This window comes from Ranitomeya imitator, chromosome 1 (genome assembly GCF_032444005.1).
Source record: "Ranitomeya imitator isolate aRanImi1 chromosome 1, aRanImi1.pri, whole genome shotgun sequence".
NCBI lineage: Eukaryota > Metazoa > Chordata > Amphibia > Anura > Dendrobatidae > Ranitomeya > Ranitomeya imitator.
Window position 1 is genome coordinate 1,077,986,652 of NC_091282.1, and position 12,594 is coordinate 1,077,999,245.

General features: G+C 41.5%; 1 protein-coding gene across 1 annotated transcript in view; it reads left to right on the forward strand.

The window, feature by feature from the left end:
• The window catches only part of GALNTL6 (polypeptide N-acetylgalactosaminyltransferase like 6), a 3,161,254-nt gene that overhangs the window by 496,895 nt on the left and 2,651,765 nt on the right, over positions 1 to 12,594 (forward strand). The gene's annotated exons all lie outside the window — the stretch shown is intronic.

Below are 12,594 nucleotides of genomic sequence, written 5' to 3' on the forward strand. Positions count from 1 at the left end.
GCAATCGTGGGAGAGGAGTCTTGGTGAGAGAGGTAAAGAAGAACCCCAAGATCACTGTGGCTGTGCTCCAGAGATGCATTACAGAGCTAGAAAAAAGTTCCACAAAGTCAACTATCACTTCAGCCCTCCACCAGTTGGGCCTTTATGGCAGAGTGGCCCGACTGAAGCCTCTCCTCAGTGCAAGACATATGAAAGCCTGCATAAAGTTTGCTAAATAACACATGAAGGTCTCCCAGACTATGAGAAGTAAGATTCTCTGGTCTGATGAGACAAAGATAGACCTTTTTGCTGATAATTCTAAGCGGTATGTGTGGATAAAACCAGGTATTGCTCATGACCTGCCCAATACAATCCCAACAGTGAAACATGGTGGTGGCAGCATCATGCTGGATGAAAACCACTTCCAGAGTGTTCTGGACCTCAGATTTGGCCAAAAGTTCACCTTCCAACAAGACAATGACCCTAAGCACACGGCTAAAGAACAACTCTGTGACCATTCTTGACTGTCTCAATAAAGATTTCTACATTATCAGATATTTTCATAGTCTCCTGGCATTTAGATTTGGTATTTTAGCCATGTCGACTAATAACATTTTTCAATACTTTTGCAAATGTTGTAGTAAAACAGAGAACAAAACAAATATTTGCTTTCTTCTGTATGACATATGGGCCTTCGACTTTAAAGTTATCTATTTTTAATAGATTGTTATTTCTTTTATATTACACAAAATCAAAATCACAGAGTAAAAGAAGATTGACGCACTGTGCATTAATATGATTGTACATCATATTTTATAAATGTAACAAATTCCTGGATATTGCATTGTATTGAAGAGCCAACAGTAACTAGTCAAATAGCTGAGCAAGATGCTGCGACTGATGTCTATGCTCAGCAGCATCCACAGCGGCTGAATGGTAGACCACAGATTCAGGCAAGGCTTGGGATCTACCCTGTGCAGAAGGAGAATCTTGGCATCTAACAGTTATGATATTGAATTGAGTGATTTTGAATATTACATTTTGGAATAAATAATTGAAAATTAAATATTTAATGTTTGTAATTTTGTAATAAATAATGTTCTCCAACCCTAAAAAGTAGGAAAACCTAAAATGTACCTAAAAATCTTTGTGATGGCACATAGCAATATTTCTGGTCAATTTATATTTTTATCACTTTTCATCTCTGCATGATTTAGCTTTAACTTTGAGTGTCTCTGAACTCATCTCTGGAGTAGGTGGACAGTAGCTGCTATGATAATGCACAAACACAGCATGTTGAGGAGAGGAGATCCTTCACCGCTAATCCATTATTACCTATGCTCTATAGCATGCAACTTGATCTCTCTTTGAATGGACTGCAAAATAATTTTGCAATGTTTCACAAATATAATGATCAATGTGAAGACTAGGCATGGGAAAGAAATGCTTGAATTAAATATGAAATAAGCAAAATTGTCTACTAAGATACAGTGGGGGAAATAAGTATTTGATACAATGCCGATATGGCAAGTTTTCCCACATATAAAGAATGGACAGGTCTGTAACTTTTATTGTAGATACACTTCAACTGTGAGAGGCAGAATCTAATAATTAAAGCAGAAAATCACATAGTATGGTTTTTAAATTATGAAATTGCATTTTATTGCATGAAATAAGTATTTGATCAAGTACCAACCAGCAAGAGTTCTGGCTCTCACAGACCTGTTATTTTTTTTTAAGAGGCCCAAATACTTTGCACTCATTACCTGCATTAATTGCACCTGTTTGAATTTGTTACTGTATAAAAGACACCTGTCCACACACTCAATCGCACTCCAACCTCTCTACCATGGCCAAGACAGAAGAGCTTCTTAAGGACACCAGGGACAAAATTGTAGACCTGCTCAAAGCTAGGATGGGCAACAGGATAATAGGAGAGCAGCTTGGTGAGAATGCAACAACTGTTGCATAATTATTAGAAAGTGTAAGAAACAAGATGACTGCCAATCTTCCTCAGATTTGGACTCAATGCAAGCTCTAGCCTCTTGTGGTAAGGATGATTCTGAGAAAGGTCATAAAACAGTCCACAACTACATGGGAGGACCTGGTCAATGTCCTGAAGAGAGCTGGCACCACAGTCTCAAACATTACTGCTAGTAGCACACTACGTCATCATGAATTCAAATCCTGCAGAGCACACAATGGCCCCATGCTCATGCCAACACATGTCCTGGCTAGTTTAAAGATCACTAATGACTATTTTGATGATCCTAAGGAGGAAAGGGAGAAGTTGATGTTGTCAGATTAGACCAAAATAGAACTTTTTGCTATCAACACCACTCAAAGTGTTTTGAGGAAGAAGAAGGATTAGTACAACCCCAAAAACACCATTCCAACCATGAAGCATGGTGAGGGAAACATCATACTTTGGGCTTGCTTTTCTGTAATGGGGACAGGAAGCCTGTACCATATTGAAGGGAGGATGGATGGCTACATGTATCATGATCTTTTGGCAAACAACCTTCTTCCCTCAGTAAGAGCATTGAAGATAGGATGTGGCTGGTTCTTGCAGTATGACAATGACCCGAAACACACAGCCAAGGCAAATAAGGAGTGGCTCTGGTGAAGATCAGCACAGAGGAGTGGGCCAAAATCCCTGCTGCAGTGTGTGCAAACTTGGTCAAGAACTACAGGAAAGGTTTGACCTCCGTAATTGCAAACAAACGTTTCTGCATCAAATATTAGGTTCTGTTTTTCTCTTGTATCAAATACTTATTTAATGCTATAAAATGCTAATGAATTATGTAAAACTCATACAATGAGATTTTCTAGATTTTTTTTAATTCTGTCTCTAACAGTTGAAGTGTACTTACAATACAAATTACAGACCTCTCTATTCTTTGTAGGTGGGAAAACTTTCAATACTGGCAGTGTATCAAATATTTATTTTCTCCACTCTATAATGGTAATTTTTTTTTGTATTCTTGATTGAAATATTGTAATTAGGAAAGAGCGAATTGATGCAAATTGAACTTGTGTTGAATTTTAGGAACAATACTAAAGCTGGTGAAATCGAATAATTTGCGTTTGATATTTTGCACAATGCAGAAATTTGTTTCAGACAGAGAAGGCTCAAATGACCTCAGGCAAAATCTGTAGGACTTCCTAATTATACCATATAACTATCACATTATATAATATAGCACATATCACAAAGTATAGCACATCCCATAGAATAGTGCAGTCTATCATAGCCTGTTTAAAAATAAGGAATGTAGCACAGCAACTATTTTAGGGTAAGCACAGAATTTAAGAGCTTACAGCTTAGAAGTGGAGACACAAGGGTAAAAAAAATTGAAGATATTGTGCAGATAGTGTGTGACAAAACAGCAGTGAAAAACGGATATCATCCATTTACTCAGTCATTTATGGGAGGTCCCATTAATATTACTAACGCTGTGTTTGTATCAACGAGTTAAAAAAGGGTTGGATATAGTCCTAGGAGTCCTATGTATATTATATATACATAGGCAGACCTGGCTAAGAGTGTTGGCACCCTTGAAATTGTTAAAGAAAATGAAGCATTTCTAGCAGAAAACTATTGCAATTACACATGTTTTGTTAGAAACATTTTTATTTCCTTTGTGTGTATTGAAACAACACAAAAAAACAGAGAAAAAAGGGAAAGTTAGACATACAGTTAGGTCCATATATATTTGGACAGAGACAACATTTTTCTAATTTTGGTTATAGACATTACCACAATGAATTTTAAACAAAACAATTCAGATGCAGTTGAAGTTCAGACTTTCAGCTTTCATTTGAGGGTATTCACATTAAAATTGGATGAAGGGTTTAGGAGTTTCAGCTCCTTAACATGTGCCACCCTGTTTTTAAAAGGACCAAAACTAATTGGACAGATTAAATAATTTTAAATATAATGTTCATTTCTAGTACTTGGTTGAAAACCCTTTGTTGGCAATGACTGCCTGAACTCTTGAACTCATGGACATCACCAGACGCTGTGTTTCCTCCTTTTTGATTCTCTGCCAGGCCTTCACTGCGGTGGTTTTCAGTTGCTGTTTGTTTGTGGGCCTTTCTGTCTGAAGTTTAGTCTTTAACAAGTGAAATGAATGCTCAATTGGGTTGAGATCAGGTGACTGACTTGGCCATTCAAGAATATTCCACTTCTTTGCTTTAATAGACTCCTGGGTTGCTTTGGCTTTATGTTTTGGGTCATTGTCCATCTGTAGTATGAAACAACGACCAATCAGTTTGGCTGCATTTGGCTGGATCTGAGCACAGTATGGCTCTGAAGACCTCAGAATTCCTTCGGCTGCTTCTGTCCTGTGTCACATCATCAATAAACACTAGTGACCCAGTGCCACTGGCAGCCATGCATGCCCAAGCCATGACACTGCCTCCGCCGTGATTTACAGATGATGTGGTATGCTTTGGATCATGAGCTGTACCACGCCTTCGCCATACTTTTCTCTTTCCATCATTCTCGTAGAGGTTGATTGTGGTTTCATCTGTCCAAAGAATGTTCTTCCAGAACCGTGCTGGCTTTTTTTAGATGTTTTTTTAGCAAAATCCAGTCTAGCCTTTATTCTTGATGCTTATGAGTGGCTTGCACCATGCAGTGAACCCTCTGTATTTACTTTCATGCAGTCTTCTCTTTATGGTAGATTTGGATATGGATACGCCGACCTCCTGGAGAGTGTTGTTCACATGGTTGGCTGTTGTGAAGGGGTTTCTCTTCACCATGGAGATTATTCTGCCATCATCCACCACTGTTGTCTTCCGTGGGCGCCCAGGTCTTTTCGCATTGATGAGTTCACCAGTGCTTTCTTTCTTTCTCAGGATGTACCAAACTGTAGATTTTGCCACTCTTAATATTGTAGCAATTTCTCGGATGGATTTTTTCTGTTTTCGCAGCTTAAGGATGCCTTGTTTCACTTGCATGGAGAGCTCCTTTGACCGCATGTTTACTTCACAGCAAAACCTTACAAAATGCAATCACCACACCTCAAATCAACTCCAGGCCTTTTATCTGCTTATTTGAGAATGACATAACGAAGGGATTGCCCACACCTGTCCATGAAATAGCCTTGGAGTCAATTGTCCAATTAATTTTGGTCCCTTTAAAAACAGGGTGGCACATGTTAAAGAGCTGAAACTCCTAAACCCTTCATCCAATTTTAATGTGGATACCCTCAAATGAAAGCTGAAAGTCTGAGCTTCAACTGCATCTGAATTGTTTTGTTTAATATTCATTGTGGTAATGTCTATAACCAAAATTAGAAAAATGTTGTCTCTGTCCAAATATATATGGACCTAACTGTAATTTCACACAAAACGTCAAAAAATGGGCCAGACAAAATTGTGGGCACCCTCAACTTAATATTTGGTTGCACAACCTTTGGAATGAATATCTGCAAACAATTGCTTCAATCAATAAGCTTGCTACACCTCTTAATTGGAATGTTGGACCACTCTTCTCTTGCTTCTTCTTCTCCGTGTCTCTCATATTTGAAGGGTGCTGTTGTGAATTCTGTTGTTAAGCTCCCTCCTGTGGTCATGAATGGTACTTCGGCTGGTTCTGTCCATGGGCTTCCTCTGGTGGTTGTGAGTGGGGCTGCGGCTTCTGAGGTTCCTTCCACAGGTGACGAGGTTAATTCGTTAGCTGGCTGCTCTATTTAACTCCACCTAGATCATTGCTCCTTGCCACCTGTCAATGTTCCAGAATTGGTCTAGTTTACTCCTGGATCGTTCTTGTGACCTGTCTTCCCAGCAGAAGCTAAGTTCCTGCTTGTTTTTCTCTGTTTGCTATTTTTTCTGTCCAGCTTGCTATTTTGATTTTTGTCTTGCTTGCTGGAAGCTCTGGGACGCAGATGGAGCGCCTCCGCACCGTGAGTCGGTGCGGAGGGTCTTTTTGCGCCCTCTGCGTGGTCTTTTTGTAGTTTTTTGTGCTGACCGCAAAGTTACCTTTCCTATCCTCTGTCTGTTCAGTAAGTCGGGCCTCACTTTGCTAAATCTATTTCATCTCTGTGTTTGTAATTTTCATCTTAACTCACAGTCATTATATGTGGGGTTGCCATGGCTACAGGTCCATAATCCAGTATTGGATTGGAAATCTATGTCTGTGTCCAGCTGGGGTTGTCAGGGGGTACATGGTGATGTTCCATTTTTGTCTATTTCGTCATCCACCCCTTCTGAAGTCCCGGAGTTTTTGTCGGATTACCGGGATGTATTTGATGAGCCCAAATCCAGTGCCCTACCTCCTCATAGGGATTGCGATTGTGCTATCAATTTGATTCTTGGTAGTAAGTTTCCTAAGGGCCGACTGTTCAATTTATCTGTGCCAGAACACGCCGCTATGCTGAGTTATATAAAGGAATCCTTGGAGAAGGGTCATATTCGCCCGTCGTCGTCACCATTGGGAGCAGGGTTCTTGTTTGTGGCCAAGAAGGATGGTTCTTTGAGACCTTGTATTGATTACCGCCTTCTTAATAAGATCACAGTCAAATTTCAGTACCCTTTGTTGCTGCTGTCTGATTTATTTGCTCGGATTAAGGGGGCTAGTTGGTTCACCAAGATAGATCTTCGTGGTGCGTATAATCTTGTGCGTATTAAACAGGGCGATGAATGGAAAACAGCATTTAATACGCCCGAGGGCCATTTTGAGTACCTGGTTATGCCATTCGGGCTTTCCAATGCTCCATCAGTATTTCAGTCCTTTATGCATGACATCTTCCGAGAGTACCTGGATAAATTCCTGATTGTATATTTGGATGATATTTTGGTCTTCTCGGATGATTGGGAGTCTCACGTGAAGCAGGTCAGAATGGTGTTCCAGGTCCTTCGTGGTAATTCTTTGTTTGTGAAGGGGTCTAAGTGTCTCTTTGGAGTTCAGAAGGTTTCATTTTTGGGTTTCATTTTTTCCCCTTCTACTATCGAGATGGACCCTGTTAAATTCCAGGCCATTTATGATTGGACTCAGCCGACATCTGTGAAGAGTCTGCAAAAGTTCCTGGGCTTTGCTAATTTTTATCGTCGCTTCATCAGTAATTTTTCTAATGTTGCTAAACCGTTGACTGATTTGACCAAGAAGGGTGCTGATGTGGGCAATTGGTCTTCTGCAGCTGTGGAAGCTTTTCAGGAGTTGAAGTGTCGTTTTTCTTCTGCCCCTGTGTTGTGCCAGCCAGATGTTTCGCTCCCATTTCAGGTCGAGGTTGATGCTTCTGAGATTGGAGCAGGAGCTGTTTTGTCGCAAAGAAGTTCTCATGGCTCGGTGATGAAACCATGTGCCTTCTTTTCTAGAAAGTTTTCGCCTGCTGAGCGCAATTATGAAGTTGGCAATCGAGAGTTGTTGGCCATGAAGTGGGCATTCGAGGAGTGGCGTCATTGGCTTGAAGTAGCCAAGCATCGCGTGGTGGTCTTGTCGGATCACAAGAATTTGACTTATCTCGAGTCTGCCAAATGGTTGAATCCTAGACAGGCTCGTTGGTCGCTATTTTTCTCCCGTTTTGATTTTGTGGTTTCGTACCTTCCGGGCTCTAAGAATGTGAAGGCTGATGCCCTGTCAAGGAGTTTTGTGCCCGACTCTCCGGGTGTTCCTGAGCCGGCGGGTATTCTCAAAGAGGGGGTATTTTTGTCTGCCATCTCCCCTGATTCGCGGCGCGTGCTGCAGAAGTTTCAGGCTGATAGACCTGACCGTTCCCCAGCGGAGAAACTGTTTGTCCCTGATAAATGGACTAGTAGAGTTATCTCTGAGGTTCATTGTTCGGTGTTGGCTGGTCATCCTGGAATCTTTGGTACCAGAGATTTGGTGGCTAGATCCTTTTGGTGGCCGTCTTTGTCGAGGGATGTGCGTTCTTTTGTGCAGTCCTGTGGGACTTGTGCTCGGGCTAAGCCCTGCTGTTCTCGTGCCAGTGGGTTGCTGTTGCCCTTGCCGGTCCCGAAGAGGCCCTGGACGCATATTTCTATGGATTTTATTTCGGATCTCCCTGTCTCTCAAAAGATGTTGGTCATTTGGGTGGTTTGTGATTGCTTCTCTAAGATGGTCCATTTGGTACCCTTGTCTAAATTGCCTTCCTCTTCTGATTTGGTGCCGTTGTTTTTCCAGCATGTGGTTCGTTTACATGGCATTCCGGAGAACATCGTTTCGGACAGAGGTTCCCAGTTTGTTTCGAGGTTTTGGCGATCCTTTTGTGCTTGGATGGGCATTGATTTGTCTTTTTCCTCGGCTTTCCATCCTCAGACAAATAGCCAAACCGAACGTACTAATCAGACTTTGGAAACATATCTGAGATGCTTTGTTTCTGCTGATCAGGATGATTGGGTGTCCTTTTTGCCTTTGGCTGAGTTCGCCCTTAATAATCGGGCCAGCTCGGCTACTTTGGTTTCGCCGTTTTTCTGCAATTCTGGTTTCCATCCTCGTTTCTCTTCAGGGCAGGTTGTCTTCGGACTGTCCTGGTGTAGATACTGTGGTGGATAGGTTGCAGCAGATTTGGACTCATGTGGTGGACAATTTGACATTGTCCGAGGAGAAGGCTAAACGTTTCGCTAACCGCCGGCGCTGTGTGGGTCCCCGACTTCGTGTTGGGGATTTGGTTTGGTTGTCGTCTCGTTATGTTCCTATGAAGGTTTCCTCTCCTAAGTTTAAGCCTCGTTTCATTGGTCCGTATAAGATTTCTGAGGTTCTCAATCCTGTGTCATTTCGTTTGACCCTTCCAGCTTTTTTTGCCATCCATAATGTATTCCATAGGTTGTTGTTGCGGGGATACGTGGCGCCTGTGGTTCCATCCGTTGATCCTCCTGCCCCGGTGTTGGTTGAGGGGGAGTTGGAGTATGTGGTGGAGAAGATTTTGGATTCTCGTATTTCGAGACGGAAACTCCAGTACCTGGTCAAGTGGAAGGGTTATGGTCAGGAAGATAATTCCTGGGTCTTTGCCTCTGATGTTCATGCTGCCGATCTGGTTCGTGCCTTTCATTTGGCTCGTCCTGGTCGGCCTGGGGGCTCTGGTGAGGGTTCGGTGACCCCTCCTCAAGGGGGGGTACTGTTGTGAATTCTGTTGTTAAGCTCCCTCCTGTGGTCATGAATGGTACTTCGGCTGGTTCTGTCCATGGGCTTCCTCTGGTGGTTGTGAGTGGGGCTGCGGCTTCTGAGGTTCCTTCCACAGGTGACGAGGTTAATTCGTTAGCTGGCTGCTCTATTTAACTCCACCTAGATCATTGCTCCATGCCACCTGTCAATGTTCCAGAATTGGTCTAGTTCACTCCTGGATCGTTCTTGTGACCTGTCTTCCCAGCAGAAGCTAAGTTCCTGCTTGTTTTTCTCTGTTTGCTATTTTTTCTGTCCAGCTTGCTATTTTGATTTTTGTCTTGCTTGCTGGAAGCTCTGTGACGCAGAGGGAGCGCCTCCGCACCGTGAGTCGGTGCGGAGGGTCTTTTTGCGCCCTCTGCGTGGTCTTTTTGTAGTTTTTTGTGCTGACCGCAAAGTTACCTTTCCTATCCTCTGTCTGTTCAGTAAGTCGGGCCTCACTTTGCTAAATCTATTTCATCTCTGTGTTTGTAATTTTCATCTTAACTCACAGTCATTATATGTGGGGGGCTGCCTGTTCCTTTGGGGAATTTCTCTGAGGCAAGGTAGGCTTTATTTTTCTATCTTTAGGGCTAGCTAATTCCTTAGGCTGTGACGAGTTGCATAGGGAGCGTTAGGAGCAATCCACGGCTATTTCTAGTGTGTGTGATAGGATTAGGGATTGCGGTCAGCAGAGTTCCCACGTCTCAGAGCTTGTCCTGTATTATTAGTAACTATCAGGTCATTCCGTGTGCTCTTAACCACCAGGTCCATTATTGTCCTCACCACCAGGTCATAACAGGGTGCCTTCTTCCAACAGCAATTTTAAGATCTCCACAGGTGTTCAACAAGATTTACATCCAAATTGGACACTTCTGAACTCTCCAGTGCTATTTTTTCATCCATTTGTGAGTCTTCTTGAAGAATGTGTGGGGCCATTGTCATGCTGAAAGACCCATGAGCAAGGGTACAAACCCAGTTTTCTGACAAAAGGCATTACATTTCAACTCATTTCAAATTTTGTGATGCCTTGCACACATTTAAGGCACCCAGTGTCAGAGGCAGCAGGAAAACCCCAAAACATATTTTCACCCCCACCATATTTGACTGTAGGTACTGTGTTCTTTTCTTTGTAGATCTCATTCTGTTTTTGGTAAACAATAGAATAATGAGCTTTACCAAAAAACTCTATCCTGGTCTTTTCTGCCCACAAGATGCTTTCATAAATGAATTTTGACATGCTCACATACATTTTTGCAAACTGTGCTAGGGTTGGCGGAACTTACCGAATATATTTATTAGGTGAGATAGGTGCGTTCGCAACCCAGGATCCACCGTGCAGGAAAGAACCTGCTGCTAAGTAAGGTGGAGATGTATATAGTATAAACGAACTCTGTTACTTCACAGAGCCCGTAGTAAAGAGAACGCTGGGCCCTGTTTAGCTCACAGGGCACACAGCTACTGTGTGGAGCCGACAGTGGTCATGCAGCCCAAACCAAACAAGCAGCTCCTCTCCGGTGGAGCCGGAATTCTAATGGCTATTAGCCAGCCCTGAATTCACACATAAGAAACTCCTCGCCGGAGGGGCCAGCATTCTAGGAGCTTATTTCAGCCAGGTCCCTGACTGCATACACACAAAACTCCTCGCCGGAGGTGCCAGCATTCTTGGAGGACCAATGGAAGTTGCTGCAGTACCTGAGCATGTGACCCTTGATCTCCACTGAGAGATCTTACCCTGGGCATGCTCAGTGTGTGCAAAGCAGGAATTAGTCCCAGAAAAGCCTGCTCGCCGCAGACCAATGCAGGGTACAATAGCAGAGCCTGAGGAGACAGTAGTAACCCTTTGCACAGTATTAGATTCAGTGAGACGCTGGGACCGACGTTTCTGCTGAGCAGGCTCCACTGCGGCCGATGCAGAATGGGAAACCGCAGCAGACATGGTTTGAGATTCCCCCTGTGCAGCGGCGGGAAATTGACTCCTAACAAACTGCAGTCTAGCTTTTCTATGTCTCTGTGTCAGCAGTGAAGACTGACAGAAAATATTTGACCTCTGTCATTGCCAACAAAGGATATATAGCAAAATATTCAGATGAACTTTTGTTAATGACCAAATACTTATTTTCCACCACAATTTGCAAAATATATCTTGCCAAATCAGACAATGTGATTTTCTGGATTTGCTTTCTCATTTTGACTCTCATAGTTGTGGTCTACCTATAATTTAAATTACAAACCTCTCTCATAGTAACATAGTTAGTAAGGCCAAAAAAACACATTTGTCCATCCAGTTCAGCCTATATTTCATCAGAATAAATTCCCAGATCTACGTCCTTCTAAAGAACCTAATAACTGTAAGATACAATATTGTTACACACCTTCCTTGGTATAAACAGATCCTCGGAGAGACATTTGTATCTTTATAAGTGGGAGAACTCGCAGAACTGGTGGCTGACTAAATACTTTTTTCTCCACTGTATATATATACATATGTATATATATATATATATATATATATATATATATATACATACATACATATACAAATGCACATGTATATATATGTACACGCACACACTTATTTTCCTGACAGTTACAGTACTTTTGATTTGATGCAGTTTTGTCGACTTTAAAAAAAAGAATTTCAAAGCTGGCAAATTTGATTTTTAAAGCATTCAATAATCAGTAATTGTAAAATAATGATAATTACTCTTCAGGGATTTTTAGCTAACAAATAAACAATATTTCCTTCACAGCAGTAGATTTTGGTACAGTTCTAAATTATTTACACAGTCCAATGCTACAGATTGTGGCTTTAGAATAATTTTCCTGTTTCATAATTACAATGTATGGCCCATTTGTGAAATGTGTGTAGAGCATGGGATATTTCAGTTAACTATTTTTGTCAATGTAATTATTCCAATTATTTAACTTGGCAATGGCTGTAACTAGGATTTGATAGGAATTGAAATAATTGGGCAGTAGTTGTTAATGCTTCATTTGTACTATATTGAGTAGAAAAAATTATTCTTATCATTTACAGCACAAAATCAGCGGTGTCAGTTCCCAATTAATTGCCTGAATGAAAATATTACATTATTAGAATTTTAAGCTTAGTATCTACCAGTAGACTAGGAAAATCACTATAGTTTTTATAATTTTTTTCAGGAAAAACTAAAGATTCTTACCTTAGCTTCATGGCTGCAGCTTCCTGACAAGTGCTGTTAATATTTCTCATGTAGAAATAAATATCGATTCATGAAGTTGTCCACTAGTGCAGTGGTAGAATAGCCTGGGACCCCTGTATATGGTTCATAAGCATCATAGAGTAACACCCCCACAAGATCAATTAAATTTGCATTATATGACAGGTTAATACAATCATCATAGTATAGTCATGATCAAATAGTCAGCATTTGGTCAGTATTTTACATCAGCATTTGTAAGTAGCAACCAGGAGTGGATGAAAAATGCAGAATTGGTGATGTGTTTCTATTATACTTTTCCTTTGATTGTTTCACTCCTTATCCACT